At 40.4% G+C, this 27,963-nt stretch overlaps 1 protein-coding gene across 3 annotated transcripts in view; it reads right to left on the bottom strand.

Moving 5' to 3' along the window:
• Arhgap24 (Rho GTPase activating protein 24) overlaps positions 1-27,963 on the bottom strand; it is a 410,747-nt gene that overhangs the window by 165,184 nt on the left and 217,600 nt on the right. The window contains exon 1 of one of the 3 annotated variants that reach the window (XM_015994303.3): positions 9,938-10,175. The exons of the other annotated variants lie outside the window; for them this stretch is intronic. The gene's annotated coding sequence lies outside the window, so the exon portion shown is untranslated. Of the gene's footprint in view, positions 1-9,937; positions 10,176-27,963 lie in introns of those variants that run through there. 3 annotated transcript variants of the gene reach the window in all.

Raw genomic sequence — 27,963 nt, 5'->3', positions numbered from 1 at the left:
CTGACTCACATCCTAAAATGCTCAATGTTTTGACACAGGGTATACTTACAGAAACCATTTTCATTCTCCACTAAGTCAAGATATAGGGCATTATAGTGATTTATGCTGTCTCATAAGGAACAAGAGGCTTTCTAAGAGGGGCAAGGTGGCCAGTGAATTATCACATTTCCCAAGGCATTTGGTGGACTTAAAACAGGGTTTCTCACAGTTATGTCTGTGTGCTGCCTGCATCAAAATTACCTGAAGCCTTTGCTAAGGTGTACAGCCTAGAGTCCCCTCCAGATTAGCTGGACCAGACATGTCAAGAAAGGGCAGGGGAATCTTCATTTTAAGATGTTTGGTTTACTTTCATATCTACTTAAAAAATAAAACCTAATACACACAGTTATACTGAGGACAGTGGACAAGGATATGTAAAACTAGGACTTTTGAAAACAAGCCAGAAGCACAGGTGCTGAGTAAATAAACATTCTTAGCTGGGTATAAAAGTGGGGCATGCACTAGTATGGTAGCTTTGAGGAGAAAACATACTGGTGGTGGAACTGGCTTTCTCAAGGGAATTCTTAGGTACCCCTAGCACTACCTCTCAGAGTGGGCACTAGTTCCCATGAGAATGCAACAGAATAACTGGCCCTCACTGCCCACCTAAGGACTCTGGTGGTGTGCCACAGACACCACAAGGACAGAATATGGTATGCTGGCAGCACACTTGGCTTTCCTATTTGGCTTCACTACTAATTCAGATTTAACCCCAAGCTCTGTAGGGTTATCTTTCCATTCTATTATAAATTGAAGTTCTGCTTCTGTCAGATTTAGTTATTGTCTAGTTTCCAATGTCCAGTTGTTGATGAACCCATGTATCACTCTCACATAGAGTAAAAAAACAAACAAACACCACCACCACAACAACAAAACCAGTCCTAGTCCTAACCCCACCTGTCTGCTGACTGGTTTTGTGGGACCAGACTTATCTAGAAATCCCTTCCTTAGCCTGCTGTTGAGTTGCAGGGCAGACTCATGTTATAAGGCAACAATCCTACAGAACAACTTGCTGAAATTTTAGCTTTTGTGTGTGTTCCTTAAGATAACTCCAGTAAGGCCTTGATGTCTTGCGGTTTCATACTTTTGATAAAATGGAAAGGAAAGCCTGAATCTCTTCCGAGTTGTCTAAAATGAAGGTTCCCTATGGGATCAGTCTTTAATCCCTTCATCTCACTAGGACCTCATCATACAGAATCTTACATCTGGTCTTTTAAGCCTTGAAATCCCTTTAGTGCCTAAGAAAAACAAGCACCCTTTGCACTTTAGAGAGAACGGTAAGCTGTTATTTCAACACTCTAATTTTCTATATAATACAGATCGCTAAAAGTAATGTGTTTAAGTTGAAATATTGACATGCTGAAGAATGAATATTGGTTCTACAAAACGAAATATATAAAATATAATGTTCTTATTCTTTTCTCTACCACAGGCTGAAACTCAATCTAGGAATTCCTTTAACTGAGCATCGTCTGGTATCAGGAACATAGAGTGCTCTTTCTACATCCCAGAAGGGGAAGGTGCCAAAGTATTCATCCTTGGAACACATGGTATTTCTGGAATTCACCCGACAGACCTGGGTCCAGCCCTTTTGGTCGTGATGTCTGGACTCCTGCAAGTTTATCTCTCCCTTCTCCTGTTCCCCTCAGGGCTGCACACAGGGTATGGGGGTAACCTGGAGGGCAATCTGTACATGTCTGCTAAGATGTTCATTTCTCGTCATTTTGCACCACAAAAGCATTAAAATATGATTTGAGGTTTGTAGTCTCCATGTCCTCTATACAGAAAGTAGTTCACAGTTTCCTCTGATGTTAGATTAGATCACTCTGGTCTATATTTCCAGTTCTGTCTCCAATGAATCCAACAGGCAGGAAGTAGCAGAATATGGGCTTTACTTAGCATCCCACTGTCTTCCAGCATTTGATTTTTCTGTGTCTCACACACCACCTGAGTTGTGTGTGTGTGTGTGTGTGTGTGTGTGTGGGGTTATAGTAAAAATCTCTCTTTGCTGTTGTTGTTATAAGTTCAACTTTGGATACTAAACCTTTTTGAAAGGAGGTTGACTTTTTGAAACTCAAAGGGTATTACAAACAAAAAAATATCCCAAACTCCAAGCTGTTATTACAGAAATATCCAAAATTCTTTTCTGGATTATCCTTTTTACTGAGAGATAGTTATAAGAAGAATGAGATGTGAGCAAAGCCAATGAAATGGGGTGGGTCATAAATTAGCATTTCAAATAGCTGTTAAGTATTGATAATGAGTCCATCATCATGTAATGGGACAGCAGAAATTGGGACAGCTAGGAAGGATTATAAAGCAGGCAACATTTAATGAAACACCTAAATGATTGTTACTTTAGAAAGAAATCTCAATCAGTAAGAAGCATATATGTAAAATGAAATACTGAGCCACCCTGCTACTTATTCTTATATAAATATATGTCAGTCAGGATATACACCCATTTGTAACAGCCACATTAGAGTGATACTGGGTCTCAATTTTTGAGATTTACTTTTTAGTTACCATTCTAACCACTGGTCATCAAAGACTAAAGATAGACCTGATATCCTACAAGAATTTACAGTCCAGCTGAGCAAGGACAATGGACCAGAGAGTAAGCCAACCAAAAGGAAGGTCTCAGCAGAGCTCCATGGGAGAGAAGAGGGCAACAGGGTTGGGGACAGTGTCCCAGAAGTAACAATTTCCAGGAAGACAAGATTTAAGAATTGTCTACTCTGAAAAAATTAATAAATAAAATTAAAAAAAATCCCACCTGTGTGTGGTAAGTCACATGGGAAGACAAGGAAATGGAGACCCACAACTTTATGTGAGAAAGAAGACAGAGACAGGGTAGACCTTCCTGAAGAGGGGGAACATTCACCATGGACTCATATCAAGTGCTTTATCCTTAGGTATCTCCCTTTGTATCTTCTCTGTATGTTTATGTTTATTAAAATATAGAAGTACTGAGTTTCATATTATGGAACTTCCATAACATAATGCTGACATTACTGAAATGTACAAGTAAATCTCTGACATGATTTACATTACGTCAGAGGAACTTGTGGTACATTAGAGGGATCACCTTGTGGTGAAACATACTTCACTATGCTATATACATCATGAATTCCCATTTCAGACCCTAAATAAGTTTAAAGTCAAGCAAACAGCATTTAAATGCTCCCTATACCAACAACAGCTCCATACACTAGATTCTAACTCCTCCTCCTGGCACTCTGCTTTATTTCTGTTGTAAATTTAGGATTATAAATTAATATTCCAAACTTGCTGGTATGGATGCAAAGTCCTTAGAGCAGAAAACCATTCCAAACTTGTATGTGGACATTGAGAGCTCAGTTGTACTACTTTGGATTGTTTTGATCAACTGAAATAAGTGAATGCTTAGTTACTATGCCTTTAAGACCTCTTCCCAACTTCCCTACCATGATTATGCAGCTTGATATGATAAGTAATCAACAAACTGATTAATGAAGCAGAATAGGATGTAGAATTCTGATGCTCTGAAAAGGCCCAATTCCTCTGAAAGAAATAACTGTAGCAATCTCTAGAAGAAAGCACTAGAAAAGACATTAACAACAGCCTCCAGGAAACACAGACTGGGTACAAAGACAAATGCTCATTCTCCTTACCTAAAGTGAAAGACACAGATCATTTCAGAAAAACTTAATTACCCCATGGCTCTAGGTCAAAAGTATGATGAAGATCTTAAGCTATTGTGGTATATTTGTACACTGTGTAAAGATGTATCACTGTAGTTGGTTTAATAAAGAGCTGAATGACTAATAGATAGGCAGGAGGAGGAATAGGTGGAATTTCTGGGCAGAGAAAGAGAACTCTGGGAAGAAGGGGCAGAGTCACCAGCCGGAGATAGAAAGGAAACAGGAGGTGTAAGACTAAAAAAGGTAAAAAGTCACAATGGAAAAAATGTAGATTAATACAAATGGGTTATAAGTTTGAGTTATAAGAGCTAATGGGACAAGCCCAAGCTAAGGCCTAGCTTTTATAATTAATAATAAGTCTCCATGGCATTTTGTGGAGCTGGCTGGCAGGATAGAGAAAGCCTTATTACATTAAGCTCTCACACTGAATTTTACTTTCAACTTAAATCTGATTATGACACCCTATGGAGTCCTTTTTAAATTATTGTTTGTTTACATTTTTCGCGCGTGCACGCACGTGTGTGTGTGTGTGTGTGTGTGTGTGTGTGGTCTGTCTGTCTGTCCCCTACACCACAGTGTATGTGGAGGTGAGAGGACAAATTGGGTAAACCAGTTCTGTTCTTCTGTCATGTGGTAGGTCATCAGGTCTGGCACCAAGTGCTTTACCTACTGAGGCATCCCACTTACCATTGATTCTTAAATTCAAAATAGTGGAAAGAGTCAGCAAGTGGGGTAATGTAGTGTCAAACTGCCTAAGATAGGTTAACCAGCTACTCTACTTGCTTGTTTTATGATTCTTAGATTGAATCATGAATGATAAAGGAAGCCACATGCAAAGACTGAATAGAGTGTTTACTTGTATTTTATGATTGCTAAAAAGAGGAATAGTTTTACTTTTATTGCTAATCTCTCCTTCTTTGAAGATTTAGTTTTCGTTGTTTTAAATGTATGAGTGTTTGTCTTCATGAATGGCTAAACACCATAGGTGTGCGTTGTGTACATGGAAGCCAGAAGAGAGCACCAAATCCTCTGGAACTGGAGTTACAGATGGTTGTGAGCCACTATGTGGGTTCTGGGAACTGAATGTGGGCCCTCTGGAAGAGCAGCTGGTGTTCTTCACCAAGGAGCCATCTCTCCAGCTGCTGCATTTTTTTTCTTGGAAACAATGGAATGAGATCCCTTTTCTCAAAGTGAGTCCTCTTTAGCACAGATGCCCAAGTGAATGGGAGATGCACAGAGCAAAGGAGCAGGCACAGAGAGGGGTGGAAATACAGTAGCTTTACTGGCCACTGATTCTTCTACTTTTAGATGGGGAGGCTGAGGCTCAGAAAGACTAGGATCTCACATATGCCGACTCATGTAAATGTCCTAACAAAGCCTCTAATCCTGACATTCAACTCAACAGCCTTTGCTCTTGCCCATATAATGAAAAGTTATTGAAACTTTTTGGTTATCTGTCTGTCCCTCTATCCATCCATCCATCCATCCATCCATCCATCCATCCATCCATCCATCCATTCACCCACCCTTCCACTCACCCATTCCTCCATCCATCCACCTATCTACCATCCACCTCCCTCCACCCACCCACCCACTCATCTACCTACCCATCCACCCATCCATCCATCATCTTTTCTTTAAATTGACACACAGGTAGTAGATGGTGAAGTGGTGCAGACAAAGTTAGAGGAAGAACAGTGGTGAGTCACCAACCTAACAAGAGACAATGAAGTTTTCTGCAAGGTGGTGGCCATGGGAATAAAGAGAGAAATGTGTCGACAAACCCTGCTGAGACTGATCACTGATCCACCATCCCCGGCAGCCTTCCTTGGGTAATTTTGGTTTTGTGGTAGAAGCGCACACTTACTTCAAAGCATGAGGGCATCCATCAGAGGCAGGCAAGGGAGCACAGTCAGAATGCAGAAATCTTTGTTAGCACAGGGGAGAGAGTGTGTGGCTGAGAGAGTTGCGTGTTTGCTTTTGTAAGTGTAACAGAGGCCTGAACATCAATTGTGCTCGGAGGAAAAGCAAGGTACCAGTAGAGCGCCATGATTTGTGAAGCGAGCCTTGGTTCTGTCTTCAAAAATGTTTTGTTTAAAAGTTCCATAAACACCAGTGGCCCAGGAAATGCCTTAGAAAACATTCATTAACAAAGTGACAGCTATTTTACTAAGTTCCCATAGCCTTTTATATGTTTATCACTCCTTGTGGAAGAAAGACTTCTGGCATCGAATCTTGACCTCTTCCTTGGAAGGAAGAAAGAACCTTTCCCTCCCCTGGGAATTTTCAGAGAAGAGGGGACATGGCTGACCTCTTCCTCAGACTGAAGGAACTTATGCTATCCCTTCCTATCCTGGGTGAATGCATCCCCTTAGACAGTACTTTATGCTAGACTGAGATGTTAAGAGTGAGCACAGAAATGGAGGACCCAAGTGTAACTTTGTTCCCTAATGCTATGTCTTGTTTGTTTTGTTTGTTTGTTTGTTTTTGAAGGACTCTTTCATTTCTAAGCCACCACTACTTCAAAATAACCACATCAGCAAAAGTCCTGTGTAAAAGAACGCACTGATCTCAATTTTACTCCCAACAGAACATGAGATGCTGTGGACAGCAATAATAGGAAATGTGTTGGCTTATCTACAGAGAGGCTTAGGACAGAATAATGCACAGCTCTGTCTTGCCTTGTTCTCCAATGTGTGTAAAATGATACAAAGTTTCCCACAATGTCTACAGCAAAGTATACACAAGAAGAAAAAACAAAAGCCAGACAATATGTGTCCCCGTCTACAATTCTGCCTTTTACATTGTTAATTACAGATTTCATGATGCTTTTTCCTCATAGAAAATTTAAAATTCTAAATTCCTTCCAGCTAATAGCAGTTTTATGAGTTCATAGCAAACAAAACATAATGAAATGTAGGCATTTTCATGTGACTCACTGGTGAATCCCCCATAACAAAATACACAGCAAAGCACAGGAGTTTCAGTTTATTTGTTGATAGCTTTAAAGATTTGAATTGTATATTCATTCAACAGATGTTCCTTGCATAACCACAAAATGAACCACGATCTTTGACCACATCACATCCTAAATTATCCCAAAGCCTTTATTTATGTTATAACAAGGCCAATATACAAGGATGTACTTGAGTTAACTTTAGCATCCTTTCTGAAGGGTTGTAACTCAATGAGCTTTTTATGAGAATGAAACAGGGATTTCTTCCCTAACACCTTCAGAAATCTGCAGCATCAAGTATGATTGCTCTTTAAGAAACGTACATGTCTTCTTCCCTGAATTCTAGTTTAGGAGGAGACGAATTCTGAGGTTTTTGGAGCACTCCATAAGTTTAAGCTTGAAGGGACCATATAAGATGTTATCAATAAGTACAAACATGCTTTAGTTTATTTAAAGTGGCTTCTTTTCTTCCCCTCCAGTCTAAAAACTATCCATCTAAATTAAATCCCCCCAAGCACACATTTATTCATAATGGCTTTGACTTTACAGAAATTTTGCCTTGTGGCAGTAAAGTTCTTGTTGCCAAATGAATGTCCTTTGGTATGGCAAATTTTCTATGCACGTATGAATGTGAAAATTACATTTCAATGAAAATGAGCCCCTGATAGGAAGTCCAGCTGTGGGTCATATTTCCAATGCTTAAAGACCATGTTTCAACTGGAATAGCATTTTCTTTCCAGACCTGTCTTTCTATTTATCAAACACAAGTAGGCAGCAGAAGCATACAAAGATTCTGGACAGTTCCAAACACCTGCAGATCCAAAGCCACTTTACACCCAAAGGGCTTTCCCTAGGGTACAGCTTTGAATGGAAGATGTTGCCACCAGCATGGCTCTGAAGGAAGTTGTATGATCAAGTAACTGGCAAAGAATTTGTGTAATGTTTGAATTGATAATTGTCGCAAATTCATATAGCTCCTTTGTCTTCCAGTGGCTTTTCTTGTTTATTTGGTGTGTGTGTGTGTGTGTGTGTGTGTGTGTGTGTGTGTGTGTGTGTGTATGTATGTATGTATGAGAGAAATGAAAATGACTATTATCATTCTCAAGACCATTGAGAAACCAGTAAATCAGTTTTGTTCTGGAATACTACATGAAAATGTTGGAAGATAAGAGAACACATATTGCCATATATTCAACACATATGGCTTGTAAAATTACTTTATGCCAGTTTTTCAGATTAACAGAACTTGAAAGTAAGTTGAATTCACTTAAGAAACCCAAATCATCATCCACACAATTAGCCTTGTATTACCCATTTCTTTCTCCCTAAAGTATGGTCTCTATACAGAATAGTGAACACTAGGAGTACTTCTTTGTCTTTAGGCTTCCCCACAAAGTATTATTATGCTCTGCTCAGCTATGTATGCATGTGAACAGCATGGCTATGAATGAATTTAAATAAAACACCTGAGCTTGATTAATAATATGTCTGTCCCTCTGGATTAGTTACTCACTGATTTCTTGACACATACCTCCATGAACTTTGTAAAAAGGAAACCAAACAGCACATTTTTTTAAATCAGATTCAGGGATGTGTTATGTATTCCAGAACAGCCTCCATGGCAACCTCTACTACAAACCACAACTAAGAACTTGGGCTTGAGCCAAACATCTCCCGAACACTCAAAATAGATGTCACTGTGTCTGTGCCCTTTTCTCAGAAAAGAAATTCACTGCCTCTTAGCCCATCCATGCTTTCATGAGCTTGTGTGCTCTGTTTTGTTCTTTATGCTTGCATTAATAAATAATTAATAATTATGAAAGAGCATTTGAGTTGAAGGGACGTGCTAGAGATATACAAACTGTTTGTATGGTAAGAGAAGAATTCATTATTTTTAGTGGACAATGCACACAGAAATGGAAAAACTCAAAAATAATACAGGAATTGAAAAAGTGTTATGATCGTGTGAACATTCAATAGAAGCAACAGCCTTTCACACAGTAGGACAGACTCTAGAACCATCACTGAATTATTGAAAAATGTGATCATGTGTCTACATGCTAATGCTACATGATCTGGAAAGCACGAAATTTCTTATAGTCCCCTCTAGAGAGACATAGAAATATACAGAAGATTTCAGAGAGGTAAATATCTACCAGTGGTTCTTTAAAAAGCATATGGCAATTTCACAGGCAAACTTGGAAACTTCACTTCTCAGGAGCCCATGTCTCCATTTCCTGTTTCTAGACTGGCAGCAGATATTTCAAGCTGGCTAGCCAGCCCTGGGGTTTAACAGTGGCACTTCAAGGGACAGAGGCTTCTGGGATCCTTGCTGTCAGCCTCCGTTCCAGGTTACATTACTCCCTTCTTTGCTCTGAAGTCCTTCCATGAGTCAGTGAGGAGGAACTTAGAGGCATGTGTTGTGTTTGGTAGGAAAGCTGCTCCTTTAAGATGGGTGAGGCTACACCAGTATAAACTTTATCATATTTTTGTTAAGAGTTTCACATATCCCAGCCCGGCTTCAGACTTACTATGTTGCCGAGTCTGACCCTGAACTCTTGATTCTTCTGCTTCCACTGCCTGAGTGCCAGGGGCACACCCTTTCAGCCCAACACCCAACTTACGCTGTGTGTGCAGGGATCGTTCATGGTAGGCAAGCTCTATCAACTGAGCTAAGTCACTTTAAATGAGTTAACAGACTTCCTGGGATTTTTTTAACAAAGAGAAGGAAGAGTTAAAATGACCAATTAAGTAGAGATACAAACTAGTGGTAAAACCCTAATCTAAAGAGTGCTTTTCATATTAAATCTTCTAAGCTCTGAGCCTGAATGAAGTAAGAGCAATACCCAGACCTGCCTTCTCTTGCTCCTCTTTTGGGTGGGCTCTGTATTGATTCTACAGTTCAAGTTGAAGATGAATTAGCCCCTCCCCATCAGCAAAGGAAGTCAACATACACCTCCTATCTAATACATACAATACAAGTCAAATATCATCCATGACAAGATTGGACAAGGCTGAAGAGAGCTTTGGGATAAACGGGCAAAGATCATTTGGTTCCCGAAAGTAAAACAAAACAATCCCGACAGCTTCGATGGTCAACAGCCACAAACAGTACAGCTAAAACCCCAGCTATTTTAAAGATTGCATTTTCTCACAGCAAGGAGGTAAAACAAAAGGAAAAAACGAAGATCAAATGCCCGCAGGACTCCTGTACCCCACACAAACGGACCCTGAAGATTTCAAAGAGGAAAAACAGTACCTTATAAGTAACTGGTCTTGTCTAACACAGCTGGTCCCAGAGCCGACTCGTTTAACTGTCTACTGTCTCCAGTTTAAAGTTAATTCTGTTGGCAAGAAAGTACAGAGCTCGTCTGGAAAATATTGTTTGGACATAAACTGTTCCTTTCAAAGCAGTGGTAGCTATATTTAAGTTTTCTTGTAGACGGGGCTATAAACTCTTCCTGTAGCTAATTTCCTCCCCCCTCCTCCCCTCAGACTTAGTCAGTATCCTCCTATCCCATATATTGAAGAAAGAGACAGAGAAACGGGGTGGGAGGGGTGGGGGAGCTTCTGCAAGGAAATATACCTTAAATAATGTAGTATTTGAGCATTTGGAAAAACAGCAGAACACCAAGAAGATGAAAGAACTGTAGAAAGCTCACCAGGATCCAGAAACCCAGTGCTTTCTCATTCCGTTAATCAGGAAAGTGAAGTCCAGAGAAAGTAGGAAGTTTGATCTAAATGCCATCAGTCAGGCAGCTCGATTGTTAGCGGCTCCATTAATAGATAAGGTTTCACGACTACCAGTTCACCGTTTCCTCTGCACTGGGCACTGTGAGGAAATAACCTCTGCATCCTTATAAACGGTGCGAGGCATTGGCAGTGAGCAGGAAGACAGTTAGGACGGGGAACCACCTGTCTCAGAGATAACATCTTTCTCAGCTTCAAAATCCTTAACATCGAAAGTTCCCCCAGAATTTCAGCTCTCCTTGCATACTTAGGGAATTATATTTTTCTGACATAGTTTTATGATTCTGGAATTGCCCTTTTTTGAGGGCTGTTATGACACATTAGTCCCCACAGAGACTATTCTAGGAAGAGACCCTCATATGAGAGGGGTTAGGTTTCAGCTGTGATGTTTCTGCTCAGCGTCAAAGAGAGACAGAGACACAGAGAATTCTTATAGTTCCTGAACTGGAAACATCTTGACTCTGTGTGGATTCTCTGTGTGTGTATAGCTGTGTGTGCACAGGTGCACATGTATATGGGGGGGAGGGCTAGAGGGTAACCTTGGAGGCATTTCTCAGTTGTTTCTTGAGACAGCATCTCTCACTGGCTTAGAGCTCTCAGACAAGCTTGGGGTGGCTGGTCAGTGAACTCCAGGATCCATTCATCTCTGCCTCTTCAGTGCTGGGATTACAGGCTCCAGCCACAGTGCCAGGCTCTTTAAAGCGTGGCTCTCCTGTTTACAAGGCAAGGAGTTTACCCGTGGAGCCTTTATCCCACCCCAGCAGGATGGCTCCTCCTGCCTGCAGTGTGTAAAGACATTTTCACATACATACACAGTTATTTATTTGTGTGTGTGTGTGCAATACACATACATGATTGTGTTCACATACATGAGGTATGTATGAGGGTCCATAACCTGTGTAAATATGAATTTGGAGGCCAGAGGGAAATCTGGTGTCTTTCTCGACTGATTACCCAGTTTTTGTTTTTGTTGTTGTTTTGCTTATTTATTGTTTTAAGTTCCTGTATCTTACTGAACCAGAAGCTCACCGATTAGCTACTCTGCCTGGCCAATGAGGTACAGGGATTTACCTCTTTCTGTTCCCTGAAGCTCTGGAGCACAGATGTGTACTCAAGAGCCAGGGTTTTACAAAGGTTCTGGGGATCCAGACTTGAATCCCCATGCTGTGTGATAACAGGTACTTGACCAATTAAACCCATTGCCCCGGCCTCACATTGATTTATGGTAATAATGACTGTGGTTTTGTGTGTGTGATGCTGGGGATCAATTCCAGGGATATCACCCGTGCTAAGCAAATACACTATCACTAAGCCACATTCCAGATCCATTCTATAAAGTTATAAATTAAATTATATATATGTATGTGTGTGTATTTTTATATTACATGTATATATGTATATATACATACATATATTATTTATTTGCTTGATTTACACAGGATTTTGCTCTGTAGACCAAAGTCATGGCAATCCTCTTACCTCAACTCCTGAGTGCTAGAAATACAAGGTATATCTTGACTAGATTCATTAATTTTTTTTCAAATAACACGAATAAGTAATATAATTTTACTAGGAGTCTTTCATGTACCATTTTCCAGTCATATATAAAGAAATTATTTTCAAACTGAAGGCATAATATTCTTACAATAATTTTAAACTGTTATCTGCAATGTATTAATGAATTTATTAATTTGAAAATTATTTATTGGAAATTCATGAAGCCACTACCCTCTTCCCATGTAGAATAGAGTAACTGACAAACAAAAAAATAAATAATTTTCAGTCAAAATCAAAGGGTTTTGATGGGCAGTGAGATCAATTTTCTATAACAATTCTTAATTTCATTTCTACCCTTCAACTGTGTCTTTTTTTTTTTTTATGCACTAACACTGAGTTACACCAATCCCGATAAACCCTTGACTAGATGAGATAAGCCAGAATACTAAAGGGGCCCACATTGAAATCAGCCTCGTCACTATTATTTTTTCCATCTGACTGTGTTCTGAAATACCACAGCAACAGCTATTGGACACCTGAAGTTCAAACGTGACTGGAACTGGCTGTGGTGATGCTTGTCTATGTTCCCAGCACTGGGGAAGTTGAGGCAGAAGACCATGAGTGTGAGGAGAAAGAAACCATCTCAATAAACCAACAGCAAGACAGACAAGAAGTGCTCAGCTCGCCCAGGAACCATTTTTAAACTCTTACATTTTTTTTGGCCTGGGACTTATACATGGATGATGCTTGCCTCAGACTCACAGCAATCCTCCTGCCTCTGCTTCTCAGACATGGGGATTATAGGTCTAAGCCACCATGTGTGGGCACAGTTGCTCATTCCTAAACTCTGAAGCTTACTCTTCGGTTTTTATAATATTCATTTTCTTTTAACTCATCTGTTGCTGCATTAGATCTGGGTGGAAAACAACGAACGCCCTTACAACGAAGTAATTATGAAAGAGTAATGCTTCAGTGACAATTAAATTTTGTGGAACGGAGTTTCCAAAGTGAGGAATTAATGGTTGTGCTAGCAATTCTCCAACCTTGACAAACAAGAAATTGAAATTCAAAACATGAGTCTTGAGAAAGAAATCTTGGAAAAATACACTGTATGGGTTTTTTTTTTTTTTTTGACACGATGGCAGAATTCCATTCTCCTTTCATAATTTCCAATTATGCCTAATTAAGCTCTATGCAAAGGTAAAGTCCAGACATTACCACAAGATTTACAGGTCAAGTATGGGGCATCCAGTACACGGATATATACCAGCTGTGCTTATTGGGGTTAGTCCTTAGTTTTGCGGCATGTCCTGAGCTTTGTTTTTCCTGTTGCCTATTACCTTGTGTCTGATTGAGGCAGTGCAAAGAAAAGAAGAGTGAACCTTTGCAGGGGAAGAGGGCTGTTAGGTGACTTTTAGACGTGGGTGCAATGAGGCCCAGTGACTCAGGTGTTTCACCCAGGGAAAGGAGGAAGGCAGGAGAGGCATGCTCAGCAAGCCATTTAGAGCTGCATTAGGTTGAGCCACAGATAACATAATAGATCGCACTGCATCCAAGAGCCAACAGCTCTCAAAATAGGTTAAATAAGATGGTCAAAGAGCAATTTTGGTGACCAGGACACGCAGCAGGAAATTGGCCTTCAAACCTACTTTTTTTTTTTAATTCATGCCACCGGAAGGGAACATGTGCTGTCAATATATAAATTCTATACAATCTTAAATAGCACAAGGCTTCACAACCGCTTTAGAAAACATTTTTTGTGCCTCTATATTTAGGTCTCTGGGATGTATTCCAGAAGTCTCACTTTGCAGTGCTCTGGGTTCAGAATCCAAGGGTGACTTGGAGGGGAAAGTCTAACTGCATTTTAAAGTTCAGTGCTGACTCTCACGGGTGCTTACAGCAGAGGTGAGCCCTCGGGAATGCTGTATTCACAGAGGCAAGCAGTTGAACTCACCACCCCTTCATCTGCTCTCGGCTTTGGGGCTCCCAGGAGCACTAGAAGGAAGCGTGTGCTTTTCACTCAGAGCTCTCAGCTGATGGCGAAGAAAGTGGCCACACAGCAACAGCTGCCCAGTCACACTGCTCAAGGCTTGGAGAAATCTCATGCTTTGGAGAGATCTCATGCTTTGGAGAGATCTCATGCATTGGGGGGTGTCTCATGGCTGGGGGCTTTTTACACTTCATAGAACACAGAACAGACTGCTTCATAGAACACAGAACATCTCAAGCCTCTACTTCCTCTAGTCCGGTGGTTCTCAACATGTGCGTTGAGACCCCTTTGGGGATGAATGACTCTTTCACAGGGGTCACATATCCGATATCCTGCATATCAGAGATTTACATTACAATTCATAGTAATAGCAAAGTTACAGTTATGAAGCAGCAATGAAAATAATTTTATGCTTGGGGGTCACCACAAGCTGAGGAACTGTATTAAAGGGTCACAGCATTGGGGAGGTTGAGGGCCACTGGTTAGTCAATTCACGCTTAACCTCCCTTCATCCTCTCTCACACAGTCCATCCTACCATCTCAGAATACTCCTGAGTATTTCCTACCATCTCAGAATACTCCTGAGTATTTCCTACCATCTCAGAATACTCCTGAGTATTTCCTACCATCTCAGAATACTCCTGAGTATTTTCTAACCTTTCCCTCCCCTGCTTCCTGACATTCCCCCTTTGCTCGGCCTCCTTCCTCCCGATGTTCCTGTCACTCTGTCATTGCATGTTGCCCAGTGATTTCCTACAATGTCTCTGCTTTGTTCCTTCAGGGCTTCCGAGTGCACCCCACTCATACACCACGGCCTCCTGCATGATTTAGCACCTGATCACCTTTCATATTTCCTTCTGAATTTCCCAGCTTTCTGCTCCGTGTGTCTAGAATATTCCTTCCTCATATTTTCACAGACCTTAGCAGTACTCAGGATTCATCTTGTATACCACCTCCTCAGTGAAAAATGGCCTCTTTAGCTAATACCATCCTCCTATGTGGAAACTCCTTATCCTGTTTCTATCGCTTAGAATTTTCTTTTTCTCAGCATTACCGCTATCTAAAACGATCTTTTGTGCTTTTTGAACATACCCATTCATCTGAGTACTATTGCTTTTCTGGAATGAATTCAGAGCTGTATCAAAACAGATAAATAAGAGCAGATCTATTTTACAAATCACACTGCCAATACTGAGAACAGTGGAATATAAAGTAGATATTTGGGAAGTATTTCTTTAATTCATTACTGTTTTCGCCCCCTGGGATCCCTACTCTTCAGCCAGCAGATGTCCAAGTGCACAAGCATAAAGCACGGAGTAATCCACTTCTACCATGACTCACTGCACATCCTCCTGTGGCTCGGTCACAAGAAATTATGGGAAGTAAAGATGGATTCCCAGGGGGCTCTAGAGAGTTGTATCTGTATAAGCCATCTCTAAACTCTTGAACTTGGGCCAAGCCAGATAAAATCCTTGACTTGCCAGCATATCCTCTATGGATACACAGTGTACAACTAACTAGATACTTGTATTTTCTAGGCCTTCAAGCTCCAGGACGCCCCTACCCCTACCCACCCCCACCCCCCCACCACCAATTGCCTGCACTCTACAGCAGTTTCTGATGCTGAAGCAGAAGACAGGCTGGAACTGGTCCTATCCTGTCTGGGTGGTTTCAACATGCTTCTGTTACCTGGCAACGCTTCAGGAGCAAAAGCAAAATCCTTGCACTTGAGACATATTGGTTCTAAGTGAAAAGGGAGGAGATGTTGGAGCAGGGAGCTCACAGGTCATTTAATCTCCTGTCTCAACCTGGATCCACATGAATTCCAAGCTTTCTTGTGAGCTGTAAATTAGTTTTCCTCTCCAGGCTCCTGCCCCACAGCTTCCTAATTACCTGTTCTAGTGAGTCAGCTCCTCTGGGCCCTGGGTCTCAGGGTCATTGTGGGATGATGTCACTGCTCAGAGCACCTGGAAGGGGGCTGTGGCGTGGCCATGCAGAGTGAGGGTGAATCTTTGTTAAGGAACCCATGCACTGAGCCTCCTCCCAGAGGCCTCAGAGAGAGCAAATGGCTTCCCTCACACCTGATGCCACTCAGGAAAATAACTTTGTTTACAGTATTAAAACAACAAGTGTCCTTTTACCGTGGTATTTACTGTATATTAATATGTTTATAAATGGTATTCATTTACTCAGTGAATCAAAATGTATTTATTGATTATCTTCTTGGACAAAGATTTGACTAAATTTTGAAGTGAACAATTTTTCTTTCTTATTTCATGACTGGTTGCATTTTTTTTGTCCTTAGACTACTGTACAAGTTCTTCCTTTGCTTCCTGGAAGGCATTGATCCCGAATTCAACGAGCCTGTGTAAGGTGTGTGTGTGCCTGTACTTGTGTGCCTCTACGTGTGTGTGTGTGTGTGTGTGTGTGTGTGTGTGTGTGTGTGTGTGTGTGTATGTGTGTTACACACAGATCCTGCTAAAATATTTACCTTTTATAGATGGGACCAGTTTGTAGACTCTAACGAAGAGAGTCATGGTGTTAAAGGGGAACATCAATGTGGCATGAAACGAGATTGGAAGTAACCAGAGAAGACTTCTGTGAGGGATGAAGTGAAAATGCATTCTGAATGTAGGAGTGGATTAAAATTCCACGCAGGGCATGGTACACATTTGGGTCACTTCAAGAAGTTCCACAAAACTAAAATATGGAGTAAGTGATGCTCACAAAGCATGCAGAAGAGAAAATGGGCAAAGATTTTTTTTTTATTTTACTGTTAATTTATTTTGCTATTTATTTTTTTGACAGAGTCTCCTGTAGTCCAGGCTAGCCTCAAAACAGATCAGAAGAACTTGTGACTCTACCTGCCAAGTGCTGGGATTACAGATGTGCCCCACCACACCCGGTTTGTGCTCTGTTGGGATTAAATCCTGAGCATCATGCATGCTAGACAAAACACTCTAGCACCTCAGCTCCACCCTCAAACAGTCCCTATTGTTTCACCGGAGAAGCAATGATTGGCAATCTAATTATTTTTTAAGCCATTGCAGGATTTTCATCAGAGGATATCTTATTTTTACAATTCTGAATGGCAAATAATTCAGGAAAAGGAAAGCTTACGGGATAACTGAGGACATTATCTCTATGTTAATTAAGAAACTATGATAGCTGAGCAGTGATGGCACACACCTTTAATCCCAGCACTCAGGAGGCAGAGCCAGGCAGATCTCCATGAGTTCGAGGCCAGCCTGGGCTACAGAGTGAGTTCCAGGACAGGCACCAAAGCTACACAGAGAAACTCTGTTTCAAGAAAAAAAAAAAAAAGAAAGAAAAGAAAAGAAACTATGATGATCTAAAGTTAGATAGGAGGGACAGAGTAATAGATAAAAGTCTCTAAATATATTTTGAATTTTCCTCAGGTAGAAGGGTGCTAGGAAAACAAACATACTCTGAAATCCCTGTGGCTTATTACAGAATAATGATCCTAGTACGAGATGAAGCTAGTATTTAATAAATCCCTATCACATAGGAGACATTTTTCATACATTGTCTTTGTGCACAGACAGGAGACAGGCAAACAGCTGGAAAGAGGAAAACAGACTCTGGACTTGCAGTCATCTGATTATAAATACATAGGCAACACATATATATATATATATATATATATATATATATATATATATATATATATATTCATCATATATGAATAGTTACACATATGCATCATGTACATCTACATATGTGCATGCAACAACAAAGAAAAAAAGAGGCTGTGAATTTGAAAAAGAACAAAGGGGTCCACGGGGAGGGGGGGGCTTGGATGGAGGCAAGGGAAGGGGGAAATGATGTAATTATAATCTCAAAAAAAGAAATAATTAAAAAACCCCCCTTTTTTAACATTAAATTGCCAGTCTCTTTGACATCAATTTCGAACATTTTTCAAATTTGAGCACTGAGTGACAAGACTGGTACTTATTATTTGGAATGTAAATTGGTAAAGCCCTAAGAGGTACCCCAAACCGAACTGACTGGGTTCCTACAGGATACCTTGTTCAGATGGAGGTTCAACACACAAACAACTGTAATTGCTTTGTTTCTACGCAACTCTGTATTTAGCTGCCCCACAAAGCATAAATCCTTCATCAAATTCATCTTGGTAATCTAATTACTTTTTAAGCCTGGAGGCTTTGTTCACACACTGTAGTAGGACAGTGTGTGGGAAACAGAGTTAGAGCGGACTTGGCAGATAGCCTAGTTCAATCAAGTCAGATGTTGTTTTGAGTTACATGGAGTTTGAAGGATAATTCAGTTTCAACGAACTGAGGAAGGCAAAGGTAAAAATCCAAGACCCTGAAAATAGAAGGAGGCAGATACGGTCACGTAGGAGAAAACACTGAGATTTGCCTTGAAGTTGAATAGGCATATTCCTTCTCCAGCGTATTTTAAGCCCACTGTGGGTGTGATATGATACACCGTCTAAATAGTCACTCATTGGAAAGTAAAAAGAGGCACCATTGTTAATTACAGTGGGATCCAAGTAAAAGTCAGGCATGTGATGGGCAAATCTCTACTTAGGAGATGGACATGAAAGTGATGACCTTCAGGTGACAATTTGAAGAATGAGGTCATGGACTGGGGATGTGACTCAGTGGTAGAGTGCTTACCTACCAAACATGAGGCCTAAGTTCAATTCCAAGCACTGTATCCTCCTCCTCCTTATCATCATCATCATCATCACCATCTTTACCACCATCATCATCATCACCATTGTGATAAGGTCACAATGGATTTAGCGTAACCAGCTTTAAAAAGCAAGGCAAGGCAAAGTCAACATTTGAGAATCCTTACAATAGTTGCTCATAGCTCATACCTCATTAGCAAAGGCCACAGCAGCCAACATATGTGAGATTCATTACTTTAGTGTCATAGCTTATTTCATTTAAAAATGACGATGCTTCTTCATTATATTAGAGTCCCAGATAATAGGGTGGGATTAGTAGTTGTATCTTTCAATGTGACTGGGCCAAGCAAGGCTTAGATCGATCGCTGCTAACAGGTTATTTCTGGGAGTGTCTATGATAATACTTCTGGGAAGTATTAGTTTGTGTCAGCTGATGATAAGATGTCCCTCTCTACTGCAGTGGGCACTGACCATGCCACTGAGGACAAGACGCCACCGGCAGATAGAATGATAAGTCTGCTCTCTGCTTGAGCTAGGACATCCATCTTCTCATGCCCCTATACACCTCTGCTTCTAGACCTCAGATGCTAGACTCAGGCTAGAACAGGTACTAGCTTCCTGCTTCTTGGGCTTAAGGTCTAGGCTAGCATGCACTGCTTTACCTGAGGTTCCAGTGTGTAGACAGCAAGTCATGGGGATTCTTTCTTCCAAACTTGGGTGAACCATCCTTGAAAAGAAATGTCTTTAAATATATGTTTGTGTCTACACATTTCATATTGGTTACTCTGAGGAACCCTAATACACAGATATATGTTATCTGCTCTCCCTTATAAAACAATATATTTGAATAAACACCTTGGCTATAACATATGAAGATGGTGATAGCAGATGGGAGGGAGATCCCCCAAAATACTTCGTTTATTTAAAATAGGCACATGTTTACTTTTGCCAATGTGTTAACCATCAGTGAGCCAAAATTAAGGAACACCAAACCAATTAAAAAGCCAGCACTGTCTTCTGCTCTACTCCTGAATCCTTAAGATGAATGCATACTTCCCTTGCCGAGCTGGACAAGGGGTGGGTGGGCAAGCATGGGCAGTGAGCACTCCCAGCTACAGAAGGGATATTAGCCGAACTTAATTAGGTTTCCTGCCTTAGAGAAGTCAATGGCGAGGAGCGCGACCTTGGGTAGAACACTGTGCTTCACCAGGACTTAGTTTTACTTGCATAAAAGGCAGGGATTTAACAAGATTACTCAGAAGGTTCTCTAGGATGTGAAATTCAACTATTCTCTGGAATAATTATCTCCCATATGTTTTAAATTTGCTTAAGGTTCATTTTTACTTGAAGATGGAGAACGTATTTGTTATATCGCAAAGAAATGAGAGCAGCCAGTCATTAACGAACAGCTCTGTGGTAACAGTAAGAATGATTTTTAAGATTCCCAAGCACACAAACATTAGTGAGTAGGGAGGCATTTCATCTTTTTAGTGTAAACTATGCCTATTAGAAACTCTTAGGGGGCAAAGCATCAGACATAAAATGCCAAACCTTATTGAGCTTAATAATTCTTAAGCATCAAATTTGTGTAAGCTCCCCAAACACATGGAAGATGCCTTGCAGGGTTTATGCAGGAGAAAAGATTTTCTCCAGCAGGGTAAAGTTTCCTCTCACATTTTCATTTTTTCATAATGAGAGTGACTCCACATTTACAAGACAGTGTGCTGGAGAAGAACAAAGGAGACCTCGACAAGTTGGCAACCTCTGATTAGTTCTTTGACTAATTTGTAGATAAACCAGCCTCAGAGCAGTAAAAACGAATTGCCCATCATTGGGCAGTCCTTTGTGGTAGCCAGCTGCCAGGAAGCTGAACCCCTCCTCCATATTATTTTGATTCCTTTTCATCAGAGAAGTACTATATAAAAGTATATCACTATATAATGTGGAAACTGGTGACACTATTGACCCTTACCAGTATTATTCTTAAGGATTAGTTTCTGTCAGCAAAGGTCTACCTATCATTTATCTTCTTAACCTCTACCTATCTCTAGCCATGTGTACACACACTTAATGCACATATACACCCAGAAATGTGTTTTTAAAAAGAAACATTATCTTCTTCAGTTCCAAAATTATTTAACTCATGGTTTTTAAAGATAAGCAAAACCCCAAATAGTCTTCCCTTTTCAAAACCTCTCTCTACTATTTTAACCCATTGAACTTGTTTTTAGAAATTATTAGGTGGCCAAGACAAATCAGCAAAGGGCTGTCTTACCTGGATTCAACATGATTAGCAAAGAGAGTTCTGCAATAAGTATTTACTGATTTGAATGAATGGATGAATCACACTCATGTCACCAATACGGGAGAAGCCACCAGCCACCACATGTGAATTGGCCCCTCCCTCTGCTTTATATCCTTTTCTTTTTTTCAATCAGGTGTTCAAGAAGATTTATTTGAATGTCTTAACTATTGAGTTTTATGTACAGATATGTCTGTTTAATAGGTAAAGAGTGTATTTTTCCCATAGCCAAGTAGTAAAAAGTCTGACTTGAATGTATTTCCCTCCTTCTTTATATACTGGTCTTGTCTACCACATCCAGTTACTATTTTACTCAACAATAGTCTACTAGTATCCGGTCCTTTGTTCCATTTACAGTACAGAAGATTAATAGATGACAACTTGTTTTATTTCAGCTTAATTCTTGGACTCTGCAGATTCTGTATGTGAAGGGAGAATAAAAATTTCCACTCTGTGTAGACCAGTGACTTCAGTTTTAGTTCAGTCATCTTTCTGACTTTCCTCTTAGGTTTATAAAGGTCTGGCGTTTGCACTTCGCCTTCCTTGGCTAAGCTGTGTTTATTTCTGCAGTTGCATCACCCTGGCTTGGAGTCATGTGCTGTGAACTCGCATTCCTTTAGTTCCTGTCTAATGAACGGCACCGGGCGCCCGGTGTGTAATTCAGGTTTCGATCTTGTTTTCACCCGGTCTTAGATTTGTATCAGTCTGCCTTCTCTATACTGTTCTCATCTTTCTTTCTTTGCTTTGAACTGTTTCAGTTTTTGAGGGTGTGTTATTTTGCTGGAGGATGTTTGCAAACTGCCAAGCCAATTCATTCCACTCTGTGAAGTTAACATGGCGGTACCATTTACATAGTCTGTTTTCCCTGGGCTGGTGATGGTAAATACCTCTGACATCTTCTCACCTTAGAAGAACCCTGTTTATTTATTTATTTTTTCAGAACCAGGATGATTCTTATGGAGTTGACATATTTCTTTGGCTATATCCTGGGAAAAATCACTCAATTGTTCCAAGTATAGGGGGCATTCCACCCCGAATAGCCATTTCAAAGAGCAAAGTTAAAAACAAACTTTAGTAACCTGAGTGTTGCAGCCGCTTGCATACAAATGTATTCTGTAGTCCCCAGATCACTTATCAAAGAATCATTTATCAAACAAGGATAGCCAATAAAGTGATTCCAAAACATCACAGTTCAGAAACAGCCGCTCTGTTTTTGGCACCACATTGGACATCTTAACATCTGATAAAAAAAAAGATTTACTACAATAAAATAACTTCTGAAATTTTATAAGGCTTCTCACTTTGTTCTCGTTAGTGGTGCTCTACATGTAGCAAAGGACACCATTTACTTCTTCTGGCTAGTCAAGTTACTTTTTTTTTTTTTTAAATGCTGTCTGGGACTCTTTACTAAGTTAAAGTACATAGGAATGTTTGTGCCTAGAGACAAATGTCTTCTTCTGCAGAGATTCCAGTTACACTGTAGATTTTAGGGAATGCACAAAATGAGGCAAAAAAAATCACATGAACTAATTGATTTAAACACAAACACATGCAGATGTATCATGAGTGCTCTGGATTGGAAAACATCAGTAAGGATCTAGATAATAAGAGGCCTTTGAGGATTCTGAGAGGGGCTAGCGATTTATCTCAGGGATAGAGGGCTTGTCTGACCAGCACAAGACCTGGGTTCTGTCCCCAGCATCAGGAGTGAAAACTGCTTTTTCAAAGAGATAATTACCGGAGGAGCTCTTCCTGTGTCAAATCAAGGTGGCTGCTGTGAGCACTCACACAGATTTTTCCCCTGGAGAGCCATTGTTCAGAGAGAGAACAAAAGTAAGAAAATGACCTTGAATTCTCCTCTGCTCACTGATTTTTGAAGGTACTCTGAAGACTGGGAAAAGAGGGACCTTCTTATTTCTGTAAATAGCTCGGCCCTAACAAAACCTCAGATCTTGCTTCACAATCAATACTGGGCTCCATGGCTAAAAGAGCTGCATGAAACCAGTGTTTCATCTGCTTAATGATAGCAATAGAGGTTATCTCTAGGAAGAATGAAGAGGTCACTAATCACATTGCAGAGAAACCACCACTTCATTATTGCTTGAGAACAGCTGTCAGTTTGCCTTCCTCCTGCCAATACTCCGACTGCCAGAGAAAAGCTAAACTGCGGGTCCCCAACCCTGGACCACAGCACACAGAACAGTGGACTTCTTCAGAATCTTCTTGTAAAATGACCTGAAACTACAGTGAGAAGAAGGGAAACAATGAATTTGAAGAAATGAGCATTTGATCTAGAGACTTCTTCATGGGGAGAAAAGGAACCATTTGTGAGTGCTATTCTTAGCATTTGGTAAGATAGGAAATGCTGAATTCAGTCACTGCTGCTTACTTTGTGAATCTTTTTCATCACAATTCTTTAAATTTGCTAGTAGAAAATTCACATTAACAGATACAGTAGTGTGTGTGTGTGTGTGTGTGTGTGTGTATGAAAAATATAGAATGCTGCTTCTTTAATTTTATGTGAGATGTTATTGTAAATACCAAGCCTGTTTATTGCTGAGTTTGCATATCGTATAAGTGTTAGATATGGAAAAATGTCTTATGTCTGGCAAGGTTAAATTTGTAATGTTTTAGATAGTACTTTAATAAAACACACCACAGTGTTATGAACATTTAAAGGCCATTTTAAATGTTCAGTGGGGTAAGAGAGAAGTATTTAAAACATGCTAAACCTTCCAAATAAGGAAATAAACTAGTCAGCAAGACAAGCGAGTAGGCAATCTGGATGCTTTGTCTGCTCTTGAGAGCTCCAGCTCCTCTGTGCTTCTCCCACTGTGGCCCATTCGGGACCTTTCACTTAGGCCTGCTTCCCAGGCGCTGTCGCTCCTCCTGTGTCCCTGCAAGGTGTATCCTGCCAAAGGGGCTGAGGCCGCTCTAAGTGGCAGTCGAGTGGACCTAATGTCTTCTCTATAAGTTGCCAAACTAACAAGTGTTATCACCTGGGAAATACAAGGAACAGCTGTTTATGCAAGTGCCCCAGGCACCCTGGTTAATCATTCTTGAAAATAATATTAAATGGGATATCAGTCTTGTTCGCTGCATTCAGCTTTTCATGCGATAAAATGTGATGGTGTGTGCCTGGTCTCACAGCAGCATATAATGCTGTGTTTGGTTGATGTCCCTGGGCGGCCTCCTCTTTCAGGAGGGGAGATAAAGGGAGGGTGAATCTGTGGAAAGGAGGGGAAACTGGTCAGGATGTAATATATGAGAGAAGAAAAATAAATAAATCTGTAGATTGATGATACTATAGCATTATTTTGGTGTCAATAAAATAATCTGTTACATTCCTAAAAAATGAACAAAAGAAAGAAAGAAAGAAGGAAAGAAAGAGAGAAAGAAAGAAAGAGTTGGCTAATGTAGCAGAATGCCCATGGTTTATCTGAAGTGCCCTCTGTATTGCATGCTTATTCTGTTGGATAACAACACCAAATCATTCTACTTGGTAAGTAATAAGTTGTTATAAAAGGCAAGAATTTGAGTAAAGATGCATTTAAAATATTGACATAATGTCTGGAAGATGCAAAAACTGAGCATCAAGAATATTTTATTTTAAATATTAACAGAGAACTCAGTGGACTCAAAGAAGACTTAAGCTATCCTGCCATTAAATTTTAAATATGATTCAAAACAAACAAACAAAAGACAGAGATGCTCTGTATTGAACTTTTTCATATTGGGTCTCTTTTTTTTTTCCTTAAAATAAAGGCGCGCACACGTGTGTGTGTGTGTGTGTGGGGGGGGGGGGATGAACCTCTTGATTGTCACAGCTCCACAATGACAGGGTAACTCTCTTAATTGCAGGCACATATGCAGTCTTTGAATCCCTAAGAACCTGCTTCCTCATCTCAAAGGGCTGCTGTTTAGGAGCTCTGGCCAGGAAGGAGGGGAGCAGAGCCTGGTCTGTAAAGCCCAGGATTTTGAACAGGACAAATGCAGAAGAATCCCAGTTCGTTACCCATGGACTCCATGACTCTGGGCAAATTTGTTTTCATCTTTGGAAAAAACAGTGGTAGTAGCTATCTTACAGATCTGTCTTAAGGAATAAGTTGAAGAAAATATGCAAACTTCTTATCACAGTCACCTTGAAGAAGCAATACTTCTATGGATAGTACTATTCGGTATCAACAATAGCTAATTATGCTAATTAGGTTTGATTAAGGGTAGACTGGAAAAATTGGAAAGCTGGCAGCAGGTCATATATTTTTCTCTCTCATCTACTTCTTTTGAACACATTCTTTCTTTGTCATCCTCAAACAGGAAGTGCCACATGACATTCTGTGGACTTGTGGCAAACACTCAGAATCAAACACATGAAAATGACATACCAGACTATATTTTTTTTCACAAAAGCAGAATAAAATTTCTTAATGAAACCAAAGGTTTTATTGCATGATGGTTAAGTGTTTGGGTGTGGTTTGGAGCAATCATCTTTTCTTCAAGAATGTTCTCTTCTCATCACTTCATAACCCCTCAAACGGAAGACCAAACTCAGGCAGAATCTTGAAAGGTGTCTAGTAATGGGGTGGATTTATCATCCATTCTAGCTGTGCAGTTTTGCCATGGCCAGTGGCCAGCTGGCTCAAGACTTGAAAAGACAATATAATGGCTAAGAGACATAAACAGGAACTTGGGGGACAAAACAAAATAGCATATGTGGATCATAATCCGGGCGTTACTATGGACGGCCTGTCCCTTCTCTCTGCAAACACCTTCAAACCAGTCGCTGGTTTCATGACAGATATGCTCTCCCCAGGAAAAGAAGAGCCAAGTCCAGCAGGTTTCAACTCTGTAATGCTGAGTGAGGGAAAATGAGGTCACCTTTCACGCAGAGTTGTTATAATTAATGACCATCCACCGTATATTTTAAAATAACGATGAGTATCTTGTGTTTTGATACCACTGAGAAATGGTAAATGTTTTCATTGGTAGAGATGCCACCCAACCCGGTTTGACAGAGAAACAGTGACTACATGTATTGAAGTATCACACTGTACACTGTTACGTGTGATCAGAAATAATAGAAAAAGTGAGAAAGCCTCCATTTGGATTTCCATTCCTTTGCCATTGGTTTCCTTCCATTTATTCCTCTCACTTTCATTTTCCTTGATTCTCCAACTCACAGCTTAGGAAAACAACAGGAGACTTCATTAACATGAAAAGGTGCCAATGAAGACCCACATGCTGGGCTGGGTTCTTTTATGTGAACACAAGTGATTGAGGAGAAAGGAGATTGGGAGAGTGGAGTATTCCCAGCTATTTTAGATGTCAGTCCAAACAGGGGCTAAAGAGGACTCTTTTCAAGGCCCGGAAAACCTTCCTAGGATGTCTTCACTGTACGGAGGAGATTGGGGTATTTCTCTATCTTTGATACTACATGGGGAACGTGGCGAATCAAATGAGGACAACTCCAAGTCTCCACAGCCTTTGTGATCTGAAGCCTATGAAGGAAGGCTTCCTCGGCACCATGTAAGAATAAGGACTTATGTCTCCCAAAGAATCAGGCTGTGCTTATTCCTTTAGTCTTCCCATTGATGGTGCGGAGATCTCACTGTTAGTTTTCATGGCTTTTTGTGTTGCTTTAAATTACTGATCAGTTCTATAGAAAAAGCCTAACTTTCAACTGGAAATGAACAGACAGCCAAGATATAACTCGGAGAGCAACTGGAACACAATAAATACACTTCTGTCTAAACCAGAAGGCTAAATAAATAAATAAATGTATATGACACACAGTTGGGCTGTTCAGTTTGTGAGTTACTCGGGGCAAGTCAGAATCTCATTTGTAAGAATGGTTAAAGTGATGGGATTCTTCCCTTCCAAGCTCTGTCTTTGGCTCTGGGGCCTTCCATTCTCCCTGTATCTCATTAAGATGCAATCACCATCCAGACAGTATCCATGGTGATAGTTTAGCTGAATCCAAGCCCTGCTCCAGAAGTAAGGCTCTTAGAGTATTTGGTCCTATTCCTGTTTGGAAGCAGATTACTCAAACAACAGAAATAAAATAGCATCTCTGTCACCATATGAGATGCTTAATGTCACAGTTAAATAAAAAGCATATGCAAAAATACTGTTTCTTGAAATCTGGAATTGTGTTTCCATTGCAGTGGGACAGAATGGTATTTCATCTGACTGAAACGTTTACCAGCAAGGAGTATAAAATTAAATTTATAGTGCGATCAATTATAGAGTATTTCCTTAACTTTGTATCTAAACTCACAGATCTCAGGCTGCTCCGCACGTGGTGAACTTGAATGTCGTGTTAGCAGCATTGCAGAATGTTAAGAGAACGCAATCCCAAAGCAGTTAAATTTGACTCCATCTCAGTTCATCCAAGGTTTAAGTTTTGTTATTTATTCCTTGGATTAAAATCAGATGTCTTCCTCATCAATGTAACACTGTGACATTTCATTTAAGAATTCAATTCAATTAAACATGTCATCATGTAATTCAGTAAATCCAAGTTTTTCAGAAGAAATAAGGAAGTTTATTTTAGCTTGAGCAAATGAAGCCAAAAGTCCTACAGCAATCTGTAAACAGCCCCCCAGAGCTCCAAACTGACACTCAAACTTGCCCTTTTTACTTGTGTGTGTGTGTCTCTCTCAAGTCTGTGGATCTTGAAGTGGAAGTAGATTGTCTGTAGCCCCCTGAGTAGCCCATGGTTGTAATATGGCAGGATCTTGAAAATATCTCGAAAGTTTCCAACTAACAATTGGCTTTTTCCTTAATCATAACCTGTTTTATGTCTTTCTCCATTCCCACAGCCACGGCCCTCCTTCACGGATTCATTCCCTCCCACCTACACAATTTTAATTGCATCCTAACCTGTCTTTACCTGTCCGCTGCAGCTCTGCAGACAGAGGAATTGTCCCTCAGTGTGGTTCTGGTCGTGCAGCTCCATGCACCTGTCAGAGTCACCACAGAATGAATTGCAAATTCCTGCCTACTCTCTGAAGTCTTCCCTAGCCAGCTTGGCTCTTACCTCTGTAACAGCCACCTTTCTATTGC

Source organism: Peromyscus maniculatus, chromosome 10, assembly GCF_049852395.1.
Source record: "Peromyscus maniculatus bairdii isolate BWxNUB_F1_BW_parent chromosome 10, HU_Pman_BW_mat_3.1, whole genome shotgun sequence".
Classification (NCBI taxonomy): domain Eukaryota; kingdom Metazoa; phylum Chordata; class Mammalia; order Rodentia; family Cricetidae; genus Peromyscus; species Peromyscus maniculatus.
The sequence above is the reverse complement of the archived record's forward strand: the minus strand, read 5'-3'. Positions and strand labels throughout refer to the sequence as shown.